Source organism: Mastacembelus armatus, chromosome 9, assembly GCF_900324485.2.
Source record: "Mastacembelus armatus chromosome 9, fMasArm1.2, whole genome shotgun sequence".
NCBI classification, from domain to species: Eukaryota; Metazoa; Chordata; class Actinopteri; order Synbranchiformes; family Mastacembelidae; genus Mastacembelus; species Mastacembelus armatus.
The window spans coordinates 23632341-23650966 of record NC_046641.1 but is presented as its reverse complement, the minus strand read 5'-3'; the positions used below and the strand labels follow the sequence as shown (position 1 = coordinate 23650966).

Sequence of the window (18626 nt, the reverse complement as noted above, 5' to 3'; positions counted from 1 at the left end):
TGTGACAGCTGCCGTTTGTACTGGGACAGTTTATTACAGCTGCGTCCACACGTGCACCAGCTCTATAGTGAACAAACGTGAACTCAGACCTGCAGAGTAACAGGAGACGCTTTTTCTGCCGCTGATTTGGGCCTGATTTGTTCTCATTTCTTCCAGTGGATTTATCCACAGAGGAGGTGTGATGGTTGTTTGTGAGGCTTTGTGCCAGGATTTCCTCCCTGAGGAGGGTGAGAGACCAAACACTGAGCAGTTTACGGTAATTCAGCCTTCAGACAGCTCTGCTTCCTCTCACTGGTCAATGGAAACGGAATTTGCTGCTGTGCACTTTACGAAAACACCATTTGTGCCTTGCAACAACTGGTGATCTCTGTTAAAACCCCTTAAACACAGTCCTCAGCAGGAGAGCTGTGGTTCCCAGGCGGAATAATGATGAACTCCGGCTTCAGTCCTGCTGTGTTATCAGCATAATTACAGTAAAGCTCAAAACAGCAAGCGCTAACACACCTGAGAGCACATCCTGCCTCCCCGTGTTACTTTCCACTGCTTTGAAGGGGATAATTGTCGGAGCGAGGACGTAAAGACACAAGTGTTTCAGTCGGCGTGTACGGAGGGAAGAGGGGGAGGGGGAGGAATGGTGGAGGAGCCGGGAAAAGAGGGGGGTTGTGGGAAAAAGAAGAGGGCAGGGAGGCAGGTGGGACGTCCCGGCATGTTTGAACACAGTTGGGGGAAAAGGCCCTTCTGGAGTTCAAAGTGAAGAACATCCCCCAACACCTGGAGCGGTGGGCAGATAGGAACAAATAGGAAAAAGCAGATTAAAGTGCAGGTCTCAGTCGAAGCCCTGAGGCTCTGTGGTTAGGGCTGAAATAATCACAGGGACCAACACAGCCTCCTCTAGACTCTGATGAGGTCTGGTGTGCAGATGTAGTTTTCTAAATGCACAGAAAAAGACATAAAGGTGCTAATCTGCATGTGAGCTGACAATCTGCTGTTTTCCAAGGCAACATACAATGACTCAGCAGTTCAGATGATTTATTAGCAATTAAAATGACTTTGAATGTGTTTCCGCATTGGATATGAGTTTCAGGGTTGAAGCGATCACCTGGTCACCTCCTCATCACTCGACGGGTTAAAGGTCAGGAACAGGACTACAGCCGGCAGATCAGGTCACCTCTAAAATGCAAATGTGCACAGGCAGCCTGGTCTGCAGTGAGATTTTTTTTTTTAGATGTCTGCATGTGCATGGTGAAGATTTCAGATGGGGAGCTGCAGAGTGGGCGGAGTTAAAATCTCAGTCATGTTTTATTTATATTCTCAGCGAAGACCTCAGTCGCCTCAAACGTCTGCTGGAATGAATCCGAGGAAAGAGAGTTTACAGGGGGTTTTCTGACGGCAGCCATGTGAGAAACCAGATCAGGGAACTGCAGATACTGATCGTTCAACAGGTAGATCAATAAGTGTTCGGGAAGTTAATCAGGGGACCCTGTCCTTTACACAGAACATCAGGCAGGAGCTGGTCTGCTGGAGGTTTGTCATGGTCTTACAGGCTGTGCTCTGCATACAGGATGGAGGCAGCAGCCTGAGCACAATTTCATGGAGATAAAAACTGAATGAAAAGTTATTTTCTGTGAAATTCTTTTAGAAAAGTGTTTCTCAATGGGGGGGGGGGGGGGGGGGGGTTTATTCTCTGTCCCAGAAAGATAATATGTTTTGTTTTTTGTGAGTTTTAGTTAGTTTAGAAGCGTGATATTGGTTTGATCTTTAAGAAGCCATGAATCATGTGTGAGACGCAGGAGAAGCAGTGAGCTACAGTGAAACAGTTTGTGTGGATCAGACCTTCTCATTAGTTCAGTTTCTAATGACACGCCGGAGAAACCAGACGCGCTGGGCTGATGGTCGGGTGCAAACCGAGGTCGTCCCCCTGAGGTCGTCCCCCTGAGGTCGTCCCCCTGAGGTCGTCCCCCTGAGGTCGTCCCCCTGAGGTCGTCCCCCTGAGGTCGTCCCCCTGAGGTCGTCCCCCTGAGGTCGTCCCCCTGAGGTCGTCCCCCTGAGGTCGTCCCCCTGAGGTCGTCCCCCTGAGGTCGTCCCCTAGTCGTCCCCCTGAGGTCGTCTCCCTGAGGTCGTCCTTTACTGAAAGAGGTGTTGTCATGAAGCACAGGAGCCTTTTGCAGATTTAATGCTGAAGCTTCTCCTGATTCACTTTGTTGTGGTGCAGTTGCTTCATCGTAGGGGGCCGGTCTCGGCTGCTGCTGGGCTCATGTGCTGCATCGGACTTTTCTAATTCAGGGTCTGAGTCATGTTGTCTTTAAATTAAGGGCCTGTGAATGTTGCTGCAGTTAGTGTGTGTTCATAAAACTAAAAGATAAATCAAATAAACTTAAAACGTAAAATATCTTTGATGTTTTTCAAAAATGATGAGTCCAGCCACAATGAGAACATGAACCGTAATAGATAAATGATTTAACACAAGCAAAACACCAGCATTTTGAAATTTTACCTTTAATTTGCAATAAAAGTGACCAAGAGCCACAGATGTTGAGCTGAAGCCCAGACCTGGCTCACTGACGTCTGACGCTCAGCTATAAACCTAACCCTAACCTCTAAACACCGTTATCATCCAAAACAAAACTCTTTAGAGTTCCTGAAAGGTTAGCAGGACCTCATGTTTCTTACCTCATGTTTTTGTAAAGTCTTGTAAGCAGTTTGTAATCAGTGTGAAGCTGAGGAGGTGGTGGGTGATGCACATGTCCTGACAGATTGAAATAATCCCAGACCCGTCCTGCAGTCCTGCAGTCCTGCAGTCCTGCAGTCCTGCAGTCCTGCAGTCCTGCAGTCCTGCAGTCCTGCAGTCCTGCAGTGTGCCACGAGGCCCGACACGCTGCTGAGAAACAGCCCACAGTGAAGGACAGCAGGGCTCTGCAACATGCAGCACCACGTCCAAATATATCAGCTGCCCCCCAAGGCTTGAATTCCTGGCATTACTAGTCACTGTTCCTGTAGGAATCAAAATGTAGGGCACCCTACAGGGCATCCGGAACTCACCTGAACAGAGTCGAGGCAGTGAGTGTGTGTGTGTTGGTGCTTATGTGGATTAGAGCAGCCTTCTGGTTCCTCAGTCTTTGCCTCTTATTTCTGCACATCTGAGGATGAAGACCGTCTGGACTCTGCTGCGTTTTTTATTCTGTTGGATTCTGCTCCACCTGACCACAGAGACCAAGATCAGACTTGGCCTTTCAGCGTGTCCATATTCAGCCCGTCATTGACCACAGACCTGGACACACGTGTGTGTATACACTCTGATAATGGGGATATTTGTGTGCCTGACACTTCCTGCTCTGTTGTCAGTTTAACACTGATGAGTCAGTTCGTTAGTGACTGTGAACAGTTGATGTAGCGTGAAGCCTCAGATGTGTTTGGAGAAGAGGAAAAGTCCCACTATGAGGATCTGGGAGCTGTTGGTCTAAATGAGCTTCTTCTGTTGTGTTTTGTGTTATATGTGTGTGTGTAGCTGTTCGTTTCCAAGTGCCCGGACTGTTTTAGTGCTGAGCTACCAGCGTTGGTGCAGTTGCAGCTGTTCTTCCAGCCGTTTGTCGTCTGTCATTTTATTTCAGCCCAGCAGCAGAAACGCTTGGTGTCAGAAATCCTTGACTTGGAATAATAAATTGGAGGCTGAGCAGTTTTTCCCACTTGGCCGTTTTATAATTACGGTTCAAGCGATATGACACGAACACACCTTCGTCAGCATTAAGATTCCTGGGGTGCTGTTGCAGAGTGGCGGGTAAATATCTTCCTGTGCTGGAAGCTCTTATGGAAAGTGTAGTAAAAAGTAAATGCTGCTGGTGGAAATGTCTCTGATTAAAGCTTTACAAACATCAAACTTCACATTCAGATCCACCAAATATTGTTTCACCTGAGCTTTTTTTTTTTTTAAATAACCCACAATGGGATTTGGGTGCGTGGACCTGACCCGGGCCCAGTTGGTCCGAGTCCGTCCAGTCGGGGTCAGTCTGGAACCTGATCTCCAGCTGTGTCATCTTTCCTCTGTATGGGTGCAATGCATCCTGGGTGTTGGAGGATGTTTTTAGCTGTCACTATTTTCTGCAGTCATAGCACTAGGAACATGTTTTACATTAAATGATGTAGATGATAAATAAAAGATAACGGTGAGCAAAGGGTTAATGTCTCCACACGGTGCACGCTGGGCTTTGGCTGTGCACAGGAAGGAGCTCAGTCCTGACAGAACATGTGTATTAGTGGAAACTGTGTTTTCCAAGGCTCCTCGGTGGATTAACACCCACTGTGTGACGACCCGGCTGTCGCTGACTGCTGTTTCCCCCGCGGGGCTCTGAACCAACTATGTGATCAGAGGAAAAGCCAGATCAGACCCCATGTCCCCCTGAGGGATGAGACATGCACCACAGGCACACTTCTAGTCTGCAGGAGGGAGCCGAGAGCAGGAAAACAGGAAAACAGATGGTGGAAGAAAGTGCTGAAGGGGAAACGATTCAAAACTGAGGCCGAAGGAGAAGCAGCGTCTCAGCAGGGATGTGATCTGTCCTCGTCCTGTGAGACACAAAGAGTGTGTCAGCATGTCCTACTGTGAGCCTGGTCATTACCTGAGGACAGGCAGGGTCGCCTGAGAGGAGGAGGGAACGCAAAGTGCAAGTCAGACTAGATAACAGCAGGATTCAAAGTGATAACGAGGTCATGTATAATTTTCCTACAGCACCAAACACAAACATCTGGAACAACAGTTGCCAACAAATATCAAATTTAGCTTGAAAAGCCGACCCCTAATAAAACCACTGTGGACCAGTCGAGAGGGATTGATTAGTTTATTGGTGAAAGACTAATCGACTAAGAAACCAGTCATTTTAGGTTTTTGCTAATTGCACATTATCCTCATTATTATTGTTCTTATTATTCCTGGGTCACAGCTCAGTGAGCACGCTGAGAGCTGAGCAGGTTTTCCGTTCGTGCTTCTGATTTTGTGGCCTCAATTTTTAGGCCGTTTCAACTTTTGACCCAGTTGGACCTTGTTTGTTTTCTGCTCAGCTCAGCTGGGTCAGGTCAGAGCTGAATGTTGTTGTGCAGAGAGTTTTTTTTTTTTTTTCTACCTGTCTAGATTGTGAATCCAGAACGAACACACCCTGTTCCTCCCCGTTCGTCCCCGTTTGTCCCCGTTCCTCCCCGTTCCTCCCTGTTCCTCCCCGTTCGTCCCCGTTCCTTCCCGTTCCTCCCCGTTCGTCCCCGTTTGTCCCCGTCTGTCCCTGTTATCTGTGACATAATGACGTGAGCTCGGCCCGTTGAGGTCTGGAGAACAGGGACTGTTCAGACACACTGTGGCCTGGGACACAGAAATAGATAATTTGAGGTCTTGCCTCTTGTGGCTCCACCACACCTGAATTATTGAGTGGCCTGAGGCTGTGAAGTGCCTACACTGGCTGCTGTCTTCAAGATGCTTTTAAGGCTAAACTGCTTCTTGCATCTTGAATCCTCCTGTACTTTGGGGCCAAAGCAGCATTTTGTTATTTGTTTTGCTCGAGGGAGAAACGTCCAAAGTGCAGAATAAAAACTTCATGTCACTGTGTTGGTTCAAAGACAGTTTGAGACTTTTTCAGCTTTTTGTGACAAAAATACTTTTGCACTTTCAAATCTGAAAACACTGATCTGGCACATTTGATCCACCTGTGGGTTCTCCCCTCGCTCCTCTGGAAAAACTGGAACCTCCTTAGTTTGAACAGGTCTCAGCTGATTTTAGAGCCGGACGTGTGTGTTTATATTGTCAGATGGTGTTACACCAGTTCAGACTGTAGCTGGACCTGCTCAAAGCACTTTGAACTGTCCCATTATGACCTTTGACTCTCCTTTTAAAGATCCAACACACCTTCTTCTCACCTTCTCACACCAAACCACACTTCTTTAATTTGCCTGCTGCTGGTTGTGCATTTGACCTGCAGTCTGAGAACCAGAAGGTTAAAGGTTTAGGGTGCTGCTGGGTTGAACCCACATAGGAGGACTCTTTCTAGAACTGGGAGGGCACAGGGGGGACGACTGAGACACCGTGTGCCGGTGGAAAATAGCTCTGAGCTGTAAAAATATGTGAGGGGGCTTTGTTGGTGTGGACGTGTTGCTGCAGGTATAAGATACGATGCAGGAAGTCCAGTTTGACTAATGCATTCATAAGAGTGAAGGCATATTGTTCCACCCAGACACACGGCGGTTTGTAAGACTGGATTTTACACCTCATTTAGCCGTCTGTAAAGTTGGGATGTAAACGACCTACTGTAGCTCAGTGAGCTGCAGAGTAAGCCTCCAGGAATGTGGGCGCTCGCACGTATTTCATTGTCGTCGCACTGGAATGAACGAAGGTCTTTTTGTTTGTTGCTGTAGGGGGTGGAGAAGGAGGCAAAGCTCAGGTCCAGGTTTCTGAGGTCCACACAGGCTTCATTTGATTAAAAAGCATTAATCAGAGCAGTGGAAACTTATTTTTTCTATTTTTCATTGTAACGACCCCTCAGAGGGCCCTGATCCTTGGGTTGAGACCCTCCCATGCCTCAGCAGTGCTGCGGGGGCTAAATGAGAGCTCACCATGCTCCCTCGACTGGAACTAAGCCTCGGTGCCCCCCCGCCAGCTCTCTGCGGACATGCAGAGCTGTGGAGGACTGGAATGAAGTGGTACAACCTTTGGCAAACAGGATCTGGGCTAATGGGCAAACAAACAATTTAGCTGCTCCCCTTTCTCATCACCCCCCCCCCCCCGACCCCCTGACCCCAAGCCATCTGCCTTTGACAGTCTGATCACCGAAGATCCGGGAGGTCGTCGGCCTTTTGTCTCTCACTTCATATGAATGTTTGATTCCCAGTTTGCTCTTCAGGCCAGTTCGCCTGTTATCAGTAAATACCAGCCTGCAGCCCCCAGGCCTGCTTTGTCTTTCTGCTCTGCTTTTCCTTCTGTCTATGCCCGCAGGCTCTTGGAGCCACAAGTGTTTAGACAGAGCAGCGTTAAAATGGAGCCAAGCTTTTGTCCCCGCCGGCTCAGGCGGCCGTGTTCGCACACGCCGCAGATCCCGAGCCTGCTCTCCACAGGGCTCGGTTTTTCAGCTTCATCGCTGGTTTCCCTCCTGTCTCTGGTGCTGAATACAGAACGAGGAATGAGAACATCTGCAGGGACAAAAAAAAAGATTATTTTCTTCTTCCATGAGAAAAGATTGAAAGCATTCAAATAACTATGAAGAACAAGGGGTCTCCAATGAGTGTTTTGGAGCTATTTATGGATTCTGTTACAAATGAAGCTCATTTCATTATGAAAGCTCAAACGGTCTGGGAGGTCTCTCATGTGCCTGTTAAGAATCTGAATCTCAGGCTCTTTAGTTTCCTTTAAGAGTCGAGTTCTTCTTCTCATCCAGAAGACAAAAAGCCTTTGAGCTGCAGAATAAGAGGAAGAATCCACCTGGAAGCTACATTAACATCCTCCAGCCCATGAATGAAGCCAAAGGCATGTGCTGTTAAAAGGCGCAGCAGTCTTCAGCGTTTGGATGAGGAGGACTTTGAAGCTCTCGGTGTACTGAGTCTCTGTTATCAGGCTCTTCACAGTCGGTGCATTTCCAGGCGAAATAGAAGAATTTGTGCTGAGAGTTTTGAACAACGTCACAAACGGCTCAGTTTGAGACTAAAATACACGAGAAAGCCAAACTTTCTTTCTATTGACCATGGAATCGTACATCAGTGCTGCATCTGGAGAACGCCAACGCAGAGAACTGTGCTCTCAGCGTTTTCAGAAGCTGCTGCTGAAGGGCTGTTGAGCAAAGCAGCCAGGACCCCCAGCTGACTTTCTCTGCATAGCTGCAGCTCCAGCATCGTTCATGTGTCAGCAGCTTCTTTTCTAACTCCAGTTGTCTCCCAAACCTTCTCCACCACGAAATGTCAAGGGTCTTGAGCTGAGAACCAAAAGTTCTGTGAGGTCATATGGCGTTCATGTGCACACCAGGGTCCAGTCAGACCTTCACATTCTGGTGCTCTCGTCTGAAGGATGGAAGTGATGTCTTCTTCTCCAACCCTTAACCAGCATCGACCGTCAGTGACTCCGTCCTCCTCTACTTCCTGTCTGTGCGTGTCTGGGTTGTTGACGAAGCAGCTGACAGGGCGAGGAGCTAAAGAGGTTCAGGAATAGACAGAATAACACTGACACGTTGTGTGGAAGCACTTTGAAGTAAGTCGGCTGCAGCTTCAAAGCTCAGTTGTATTTTCAGGTTTACAGCTGCACCTATTGATCCCATTCAGTTTGTTATACTCCTGTTTTGTTCCCTTTGATGGATTGTTCCTAAAGCTCATATTCATCTTGCTTCTTCTTCTCAACACCTGCATTTACACGGACCATAACGTTACGCTATTAATGGGAATAACAGCCAATCACAATCAATCTGCACCATGTGACCACCTCAGTGGCAACAGACTGGCCTGATCAGAAGGAGTTTGCAATGGGAAACCTTTAACAATCGGTTCAGTAGGAAAATATTGACCATGGACACGTTTGATCCCATCGTTCCTCCAAGTTCCCAGGAGGGACAGAAACATGGAGGCACAAAAACCAAACTGGTCTGTGGCTGATTCGCATCAGATTCGTTTTTGTTGGAGCCTTTCAAGGATTTAAGGATTGTGGGACATTAAGAGTCTGCATGAACTCTGCAGGTTGGTTGGTGACTCTAAACTGTCAATCAGATGTTTGAAAATCAATGTGCTGACAGTTTTCAGGTGTTGAAGTGTTATAGAAGAAGCCCCTCGTCTTCCTCAGATGAACAGATAATCAGACGTCTACTTTAATGCTCAGATTTTTTTGGATGATTGGCACAAATCTCCAGCTCAGTGACAGGAAATGTCTTAGTGTGAAATTCCCAGAGATTTAAAGCTACGAGGTGTAATTGCTCCCAGTCTGTCAGACGGAGTTTTATGAGTGCGGTTTGATTATCTTTGAGTCTGTGCTCATTAGCCTGCACTGTTAACCTTTTACTAAAAAGAGCCCAGTGGATTCGGGGCCTGTGTGATAAAGCTGATGATGACAGGTGGAGATGGATGTTTGCCTCGGGGCAGCATGTTAAAAGCCAGACCCGGCCTGTCGATGACTTCATTTCCCCTCCTCACCTGAACGTCGCTGCCTCCCTCAGCAGAGAACAAAGCCTGTGGAGCCGTGGCCCTCCAGGATCCTGGATCCTGGCTCCCTGCCTGACAGACAAGAGAGGATTTGAAGCTGTACATGCATTTGTTCGTGAATGGGAAGAAAATCTGACTCCATGTCTCTTGGCCAGCTGCTCGCTGTTTGTTTACATCCTGTCCTGGATTGAGAGTATTGAGTTTAGCAGGTTCTACAGAACGGGAGATTTCAAAACAAAACCCTTTACATGTACTGACTTCTTTTCTTCTACTGGCACCATCGCTGTGAGGACTGACATGATTACCCAGAAGAAGTTTCAGCCCCTAAAAGAAAAAAATGGAAAAGTAACTACATCTGACAGGGAAGCAATAACAGGCTGGTTTCAGACCAGTGGGCTCCTTATGCTGCAGTGTTGAACCAACCAGCGTTAGCACAGTTCAGCAGGTGAGAAGATCTCTGGGTTTAAACCAGGTACATTTCACACCTAATAACATGTTATAATTCAACACACAGTGTTGACATCTGGTCAAATGCTGCTCAGACTGGTCCTGTCTACAGATCTGATTTGACAACCAGTTCTCATTTGTTTTTCTGGGCTTTTGTTCTTTCACAGCTGTGAAATAAGTTGTAGACCCTTTGCTGCTCTCTGTCATCACAGCGTTTAGAGCTGCTTCTGCCCTGTCACGACTTAACTGGACCTAAAGTTTCACTTGTAGAATCAAACCTCCCCCGTGTTCGTCCACTGACCTTTACCTGTGTTCGTAAAAACACACTACAGTGAAACTGACCACTCAGCCTGAATGACCTTTGCCCTGTGGTTAGAGGAGAAACACGCCTCGACTTGGTTTATTAGTGCGAGCCGAAGACTAAGAGCTTCGCTGCCTTTGTTTTGTTTTCAGGTGAATGCGAGGCCTTGAGTCTTTTTAAGTGCCCTGACAGCTGATAGTTCTGCCCTACAGGGATAAAACATCTAAGGTCAGAGATGAGCAGATGTGACTGTAGAAAACAATCTGATCTGTAATCTGGAGTTTATTTCCTCAGAGAACAAGAGCTGACACTGGGTTTGATCCCACGTTATTGTTTGGTCCTGGTGTGAGAGAACCAAAGACATGGGCCTGAATGAAGGCGTTCAGTGTTTAGTTTAACAGCCTCCTCATTGTCCGGAGGACCTGGCTCTTTTGTCTCCTTCATTAATTCAGCGGCTGCGACAAATAGAGGACGTTTTTAAAATTCCTAAAGAAGAACTTAGCAGCAAAGTGAGGAGCTGTCTGAGCGTTGTCTGTCTGGGGAGTTTGCTGTTCAAACATCTGTTCATCCCAGCGTGCAGACAGCCCCCACAGGTGTTTACTCTACAGGCAGGAGACAAGTTGTGGACGGAGCCAGAATGTGGGAGAGATTTTCGATGAGCTGACGTGAAATTAGTTTTCTCTGATCGTCAAATCATTTCGGTGCAGTTCGACTGTGTTGCGAAGCCTCGTCGACTCTTATGCAATAGGGGAACATTACATTTCCATGTCCCATTTTCCTGCTTTGTTGCCTCAGTGACACCCTCGGCTGAGTCAGCTGTCCTGTGCAGCGACTCCCACCGAGCGTTTGACAGCTCTGTCTTCACTGGGCTGTCGGGGGTTTTCTTGAGGTCTTTCTAGCCCACGACGCCACTGCAGGGTGGGGTGTCCCTCGCTTTAGTGCCTGATGGGGGGAAAGGGCAGGAGTTAAACGAGGGGATCGTCATTTTGTCATCTGCAGGAACAGTGATGGATTAATTTCATCTGCTCTGTTCTGATGTCACCACTTTGATTTGTGTCAAATGTCCTTTTCCCCATATTCTTCCCACTTCTCTAATATCTGACATCTGGTAACTGCTTATTTTTCACTCTGGTGCAATAAAGAAATGTTGGGAGGTAAAAGTGCCGGCAGCACTTGTGTTGCACAGAACAACTTTATTCTTTACACTCCAAGTGTTGCTGGAGTTTTTATGTCTCAAGATTGATTTCCCTCCTCCATGCACCTTGGCAGCAGGTGAGGCTGTGCCAGAAATCTCTACTCTGGTGTAATGAAGAAACAAATAAGATTTTACAGGCTGCTTGTTTAGCGTCTCCTCCACACATTTTACAAAATCATTATTTTCAGCTCTTTCCCCCTTTTCTCTCATGTATTTAAGGTGGATGCTTGTGAACGTTCTTTCACGTGTTGTTGCTGATTCCATATTATTTTCTACGTTTCTTCATCTGCGTCAGTATTTTATTTAAGGGTGTCAGCCTGATCTTGTGTCTGAGAAACACCAGTTTCAGCTTTTTCTTCTTCTCTGAAATTAGTTCAATCTCTAGGAGCAGATCAGAGGAGTTTTGTCAACACTCTGTCTGTTCATGTGATGAACAAAGAAAAATAATAGGTTGAGTTTCTAGAAACATCTGCATTCAAAGAGTAAATGGCCAGATGGGAAAATGCTCTCACCATGTCATCAGGGTTGTTCCTGTCATGTGTGGGTGACAACAAAGACATGTGGTCTGATGGCAACTTCCCATTGACACGTTAACACTAGCACAATAACCTGCAGGTGCATTTTAGTGTCGCTCCGCCTGTAAAAGGAACCTCCAGTTGTTCTCTACACCCGCCCTACACTGGTGCATTAATTCACAGATGTGGTGAAGCTGAAAGTTGGACATTAGTCTGTATAAAAAATAGAGGGAGGCACTCTTCTTGTCTCCATGGGGTTAAAATGCCACCAATAAGCCTGGAGGGACAATAATAGCAGGCAATTACTGCTGTGCAGAGCCCGGTGCCTCCCACGTCTGAGCACGGCCACCACGCATCCTTTATCTTGGCCGGTGGAAATAGCACAGTGCCCGCTGCGCCTCCTGCTCATTGTTGGGTCTCTGCAGACCCTCCAGCCTCCGCTGGCGAGGTAAACACTGTCTCCTTGCCGCCTGCCCCCCCCCCCCCCCCCCACAAGGCACAGAGGCCCAGCAGTCATTAATCTGGAGTATAAACAGTGTCACAGCATCGCCGAGCAAGTTCGACCGCCCCTCGTCTGTCTCCTCGTCTTCCTCCTCCTGATCCATGTGAAGCTCCTCCACCCACCGTTTTCTTCTGGACTTTCCCTGAGGAGGAGAACAAAGGTGGCAGATACATTTGTTTAATTCAGTTCACTTTGCACGTCGTACATAGCAGCACCACTAAAAATAAGTTTGATCGCCTCTGCTGGTGTTTCTGCTGGACCTCACTGTAACAACAACACTGTGTTCCCACTTTCTTATTAAAAGCCATAGAATTGATGGCCAAACAAACAAACCCCTAAATGCATGAAACAATAATTGTTTCTGTAGGCCCAAAGATCTTACAGCCATTGAGCATTTTAGCATCCCAGCATTTCCTACCTCTCCCACACTTCAGAAAAGAGCTGCAGATGCTTTGCAGATTCAGATTTACACTTAATGTTGCATTAAATGCTCATCGTGGTGAATTATTCCTCTAACATTTGCACTCTGCTCTTCAGGTCTGTGTGCATTTTGCAGTGTGGTTTGCCTGATTAAACACTTTCCCCATCAGTGACAGAGTGAACAGCACTTTTGTTCAACAGAAAGAACAAGATCTGATGTGTTTTCAAATGCAGGAGCCAGAATTATAAGAGTATATGTCACAGGATTCCCCAGAGGCCCCTAAGTGCAACACTTCTTCTGTACTTCCTCTGCAGCTTTTAGACTCTCTCTGCAGTTTTGTGCTGACGTGAGCTTTGTGCTACCATCAGTTATCTCTCGTGGTTTGAATAAAGGGACATAAGCTCTCCTGCTGGCCCTCCTTACCCTGAATAATGCATCCTGCGGTCTGCTGACATGTAGACACATGCAGTGTGGCATCAGAGAAGGACGTATGTTATGCAGAGACAGACCAGAGTAGACGTGGAGGCTTGCAGCAGCGCCCCTCCTACCACTTCAGTTTCTGTTTGGTAATAATTTGATAGTTTGTTGACAGAAAAAGGGCCAGCACCGGGCTCCCGTCATCATCTGTTCTTCCTCCCTCCTGCTTCTGTCCACAGCAGCTCCACGCCTGTCTCTTTGTCCTGAGGAATGTCCTTGTTCTTTGTGCAGTCTGTCTTCTGGCTCAGCTCTGCTCTGGCTGAGGGCCAGGACCGCCAGGCTTCCCTGTGAGTTCAGACGAAGCACAGAAAGAGGTAGATGGATAGTGAGAATGATAGTCAGGGGGACTGACGTACAAATCTTCAACCACGAGGCCTCAGCAGACTCAGTTATTGAGGGACATGAGAGCTTAGTCTGGTCTTTATGAACAGTCCTGAGGGCCGTATGTTGGTTAGCCCCCATTTGTTTTTACAGAGAAAACAGAATCTTCTTCTTCTTCTTCTTCTTCTTCTTCTTCTTCTTCAGGCGCTTCTCAACAAATCTTGGAGAAATAAAGGATGGGAACACACTCCATGGATTTGCAGCCTTTCACTGTGCCACCCAACAAATGGTCAGAGTCCAAAGACCATTTTTTTGTTTAGTAATGTTAAAGGTTTTCAGGCACAAGCTGCACCACAAGGACATTGTGTGAAATTGGTAACATTTAGATTGAAATCAGGATGATGAACAGCACAGACAGCCTGCTATCTCTGCACGTTTCAGAAAAACAAATCAATCCCCTATTTAAATAATAGGGTTCAAATGATAGAGACCCCACAGCTGAATACAAATGTATTAAAGCATACAGTGATCGATGAGCAAATGAGCTTTGATTCATCATTAATATGACGACTGGTTTTAATAATGGTAAAAAAGTAAATGTTGTCAGAGAAATCTTTGCTTCTTGAACTTCCTGTAGCATGAACTTGCTTTTTGGCCACGTTTATAATCGACGTATCGTCACTTTCCTGACTTTCCTGACTTTCCTGACCATGCAGTCACTTCTGACTTTGGTCTCGTCCAGCTCCTGAGAGACATCTCGGGCTCTTCAGCACCTAAATGCTGCACTGTGTTGACCAGATGTGTCCAGCTGTCCGTCCGCCTGCTGCTGTGTTCAGTGGCTTATTGAGGGAGCTCGGTGTGAAGCTGATTAATGGTGAATCGTTGTATACTGTATTACTGTGATTATTTTTACCTGGATCAGGTGTGTTCAGCCAATCAGAGGCCGACTTGAATAATTCATCACTTATCATATTGTCTAATTTCTGTCACTCAAGTAAACAGTTAATCATTTTAGCTGCAGAATAAGGTGAATTTTCAGTATCGTAGTTTGTTCCTCTGTTTGTGGGGTCAGTTCAGCTAATTTCATTCTGTCTGACATCAAATGTACGTTTTTAAGTTTTGGTGCATGAAATCCTGTGGAAACACAATCCTCTGGGCTCTGACCAGCATCTGAGCTGCAAGTGCAAACAACCACTTACACTCTCAGCACAGCAGCATCAGTGTTCAGAGTGATCACTGACGCTGCTGTGCAACATCTGGCCCGGTGCACCGCTGAAGTCGACTGCACTGTAATTTGTGGGTGAAGGGCAGTAAAAACAAGGCGAGGAGCACATCCTGGAAAAAGACAAGAGGGTTGGCTTCTTGTTGTCTGTCATTAGTTGGCCCTGGCATGTGTGGGAGGAAAAATACAGGCTGGCAGAGTCCTGGAGAGACCAGGAGATGCTGCCTGTTTAGAAAAGGTGGGAGTGCTCTGGTCAGATGTAAGGAGCTGTGATCAGTGCTGGGGAGGTATCGATCCTGCTGATAATAGTCTGTATGAGAGGGCTTTTACAGGATGCTTCAGGTCCTAATGAAGATCCTGAAGAGGAGCAGCGGTGACCTCATGCTGGCTTTGGTTAGTGGCCGTGGATAGAAGAAAAAGAGCTTCTCGTGGCGATCATTATTTCTCCAGCAGCTGACGGAGAGAGACGTTTGTATGGCTGCACTGATTGATGCATTTTACAGGTCTGGTTGCTTGTAAGGTCATGTTTTATAGGCCGACAGAGGCGGAGTCTAAGAGTTTACACACAGTCAAAACCTTTTATATGGATTTTTACAAATCTGTCATCAGAAAACCAGACACAGGAACCACACTCCCTCCTCTCGTGTGTTGACGTAAAAGCAGTGAGGAGCCTGTTACTCCTGATGAAAAGAAATTCTCAAGCTGATCCAGAAGCTGCAGAATCGAGTGCCCACTTATGATCCACAGCTCAACAATCACATGCATCCTTCTAAAACACGGACAGTTCATTTCTAATAAATACAGAACACACCATCAGATCATCGTGAGCAGAGTCTGTTCTTTACGCTGCAGCAGGAGTTTTTGTTGGAACTGGGGAGTGCTGCCTCCTGGTGATCTGCCATTGAGCCTCTACACTGGTTTCTCTCTCTGCAGCAGTTTTAATTTGTTGTACGGCAACTTCTGCTGTGTGCAGCCTCTTAAAGGCCTCCCAGGACAGACTGTGTGGAAACGTGCACCAGCATCCTCATATCCAAACAGTCCGTTTGATGGAAAGTGCCGCACAACTCAAACTGACGTGACTTGAACTCCTCAGGGCCACAGAACTGACGGCGTTACATCTTGTGGAGCGTGAGGTCGACGTCTGCAGTGATGTGGCCTCAGCACCGATGTAGGACTGTGGTGAAGACAGGGCTGGAGCAGGAGGCAAGACATTTCTGCAGATCTTTGCTTTGCCTTGTGCTCTGGATAAGTGGAAGAAAACAGATGTATGGATTTCAAATTGGCAATAAGACTTAATATGATTCTATTATTGTGTTTATTCTTCACTTTCTGAAGGGTTTTGATAAACATCTGTGCAAAATTTCACCAATTTTATCAAACAAACAAACAAACTGTTTCATGCTTTTGCTTCGCTCTGATGTTTTCCCTAATGTGCACTGATTCTTTTTATAAGTCTCACATGAATCATTAAGGAGAAACATCTCAGGCATTTATCAGCAGAAGAATCAGTGGCTTTCAGCACTTTGAATGACACATCATGTCGTTATTTCTCCTGAGGGACGTCGGATGTAATGATGCTAAATTAAAAGAGATAAAGGAACAGTGATGAGAAGCAACAGATCCTTCGGCGTCATCTTTTTAAATCGCCCCCTTGAAACTTAGATTTCCAGTGTTTTCCTGTTTTATTGTCAGTATTATGTCACCTCTGTAAGATGATGTTATGAAGTGGTGGTGATGAAGGAGGAGAGGAGAGGACCCAAGTGTGGAACACAAACTAGGCTTTATTAAACCGGGCTTGACAAGGCTCGGGCAAAACACAGAATATCTCCGCCACTCGGTGGGCAGGCAGGCAGAAACTATCAAACACGCCACTCGGCGTTCTGGACACAAAGAAAGTGGATGAAACTCACTCCTCGAAATAACGTAACACACGTACATGCACGTACAATGAAACCAATGAACTAATGAGACACAAAGCTCCTATAACTAATCTAATGCACACAGGAAACCAGAACTCCAAAATAAGAGACCAACAGGAAACAGAAATCTCATACCATAACAGATAAGCAATAAAAAACAGCTCAGCTCTGCAAAGTTCACCACAAATGAGCAGGGTACCCTTGTGCAGGGTATTAACCAACACACGTTCTGTTCGGGGATTAGTCTTTAAGTTGTTTATAGTTTAGATGTCTTTCCTCACAGGAGCTGTGATGGAGCCTCGGCCCATTTCAGCTGTGCTCCGGTGCTCTCGCTCATGGTTTAAAACTCCCACCAGGACTCTGCCCTCTGTGACCTCCAGGGAGCCCAGTGTTGCGTGGACCAGGTGAAACTGGGGCAGCGTTGGGTTTTCTGAGTGCAGCCATTGACAGACAAATGCAGGCGGAGGGTGGGGGCCTATTGTTGATTTGTCTTTACAAGGCCTGGGGTCTTGTTAGAGGGCCGTATCTATCAGATTATAATGGTCAAGCTGTGGCCAGATCCTCTTGGCGGACTGGGGGGTGGGGGGTAATTAGTGAGGCAGTATGTTGGGGGGGGGGGTTACTGGTTGGAGAGTGTCCCAAAGCCGGATGAATAAACCACACGTTGCACTGGGTGACATGTGCCTTCATTACCATAAACACACACTGTAGTGTCTGCAGCAAATGTTTATTAGTCCGCCGCTGAAAATAGTCCCCATCACTTCCTGTTTGTTAAAAACTACACTGAGCAAGTAACTTTCAAAAATGAACCAGTGTCTCTGTGACGTGTTGGTAAAGATGTGTCCAAACTTTTACTAACTACTGACATTTTTTACAGTTTATGTATAACTGAGCAAATATTTGTTCTATAATTAAAAGTCATTAGTTCCAGCTCTTCTTTAAGTGCAACCAGACATTTTGGTCTGTTTGGATGAAACAATGAAGATGGCTCATTGATCTCTGAGAACCAGACAGTTAATCAATCGATTCCTGACCCTGGAAGCGAAGTGTTTCTTAATTCAAGCTGAAACACCTGGAGCTGTGAGTTTTTCTGCCGTAGTCGTCCAGAGCTGCTCTCCACTCTGCATCTGTCTCTTCGTTAACTTCCACAAACAGTGCGTCTGATTCAGCTTAATAAAGTATTGATCCGGTTCTGATGGAGTATGCCATGGGGGACATGTCAAAGCTGTCATAAAGAATCACTGTTATTCTGCTAAATATTGATCTCTGGGCTCCTCATGTAGCAGCTGCAGACATCGTTATTATTATGATTTATCGAAGGGGATAAACCTGTTTACTTTGCATTAATCAGGGAGGAAATGGGATGTGGCTTTTCTGCAGGAAAGTGTTTGCTTTGTTACTGTGATGGCCCATTTGCCTGTGAGCATGTTCAGATTCATTTCATACAGTATAAATAAAGACCATGAAAACTGTCAGTGCAAAACAGCCAAACAGGTTGAACCCGGATCAAGTTTTGCTGCATAATTTCAGAATCATCCAGTAAACGTGAGTCGTGTTAAAGACAGACCGTGTGTTTTTACACCAAACTGTGAATCATTTATTTAATTTAATTATAAAACTGACCTGCGGTCTTCAGGTTTTACTGCGGATGACTGGTCTATCTGCTTTGACTGTAAACTCAACAGAGAAATGATTCAAGTGTTTGCAGTAATTAGAGCTTTGTTTCAAAGAACCAACAACATTATTTGGATCATGATTCTGATCCTCCTACTGCAGCCAAATCAAAAAAACAAAACACCATTATAGACCTCAGATCAGGATCCAAAAATAAAGAACATAATCAATGAAGATTTTATATTTCTATTCATTTGCTTAACTTTAAACTGAAGCTCTTTCTGCTCCGTCACCCAGAACATGACTTTCTCTCAGCCACTACATTTCACATGTTAATGCAAAAGATGAAACAAGAAGAAGCTTCATCTTTGCAGCTTTGCTCTATACGGAAACGCAGAACTGTGGTGATGAATTATTTATGGTTCTCTCCAAGCTGAGCTTTTTTTCCTCTTTAGTCATATTATATGGCTTTGATTCAGACTCGTTGGTCTTCAGTTTCAGCTGCATTAAGTGTCTTTGTCGTTCTTGTGAAGTCACGTGACTGT

At 46.2% G+C, this 18626-nt stretch overlaps 1 protein-coding gene across 4 annotated transcripts in view; it reads left to right on the top strand.

The window, feature by feature from the left end:
• Positions 1-18626, top strand: part of fras1 (Fraser extracellular matrix complex subunit 1) — a 184682-nt gene that overhangs the window by 4686 nt on the left and 161370 nt on the right. The window lies entirely within an intron of this gene.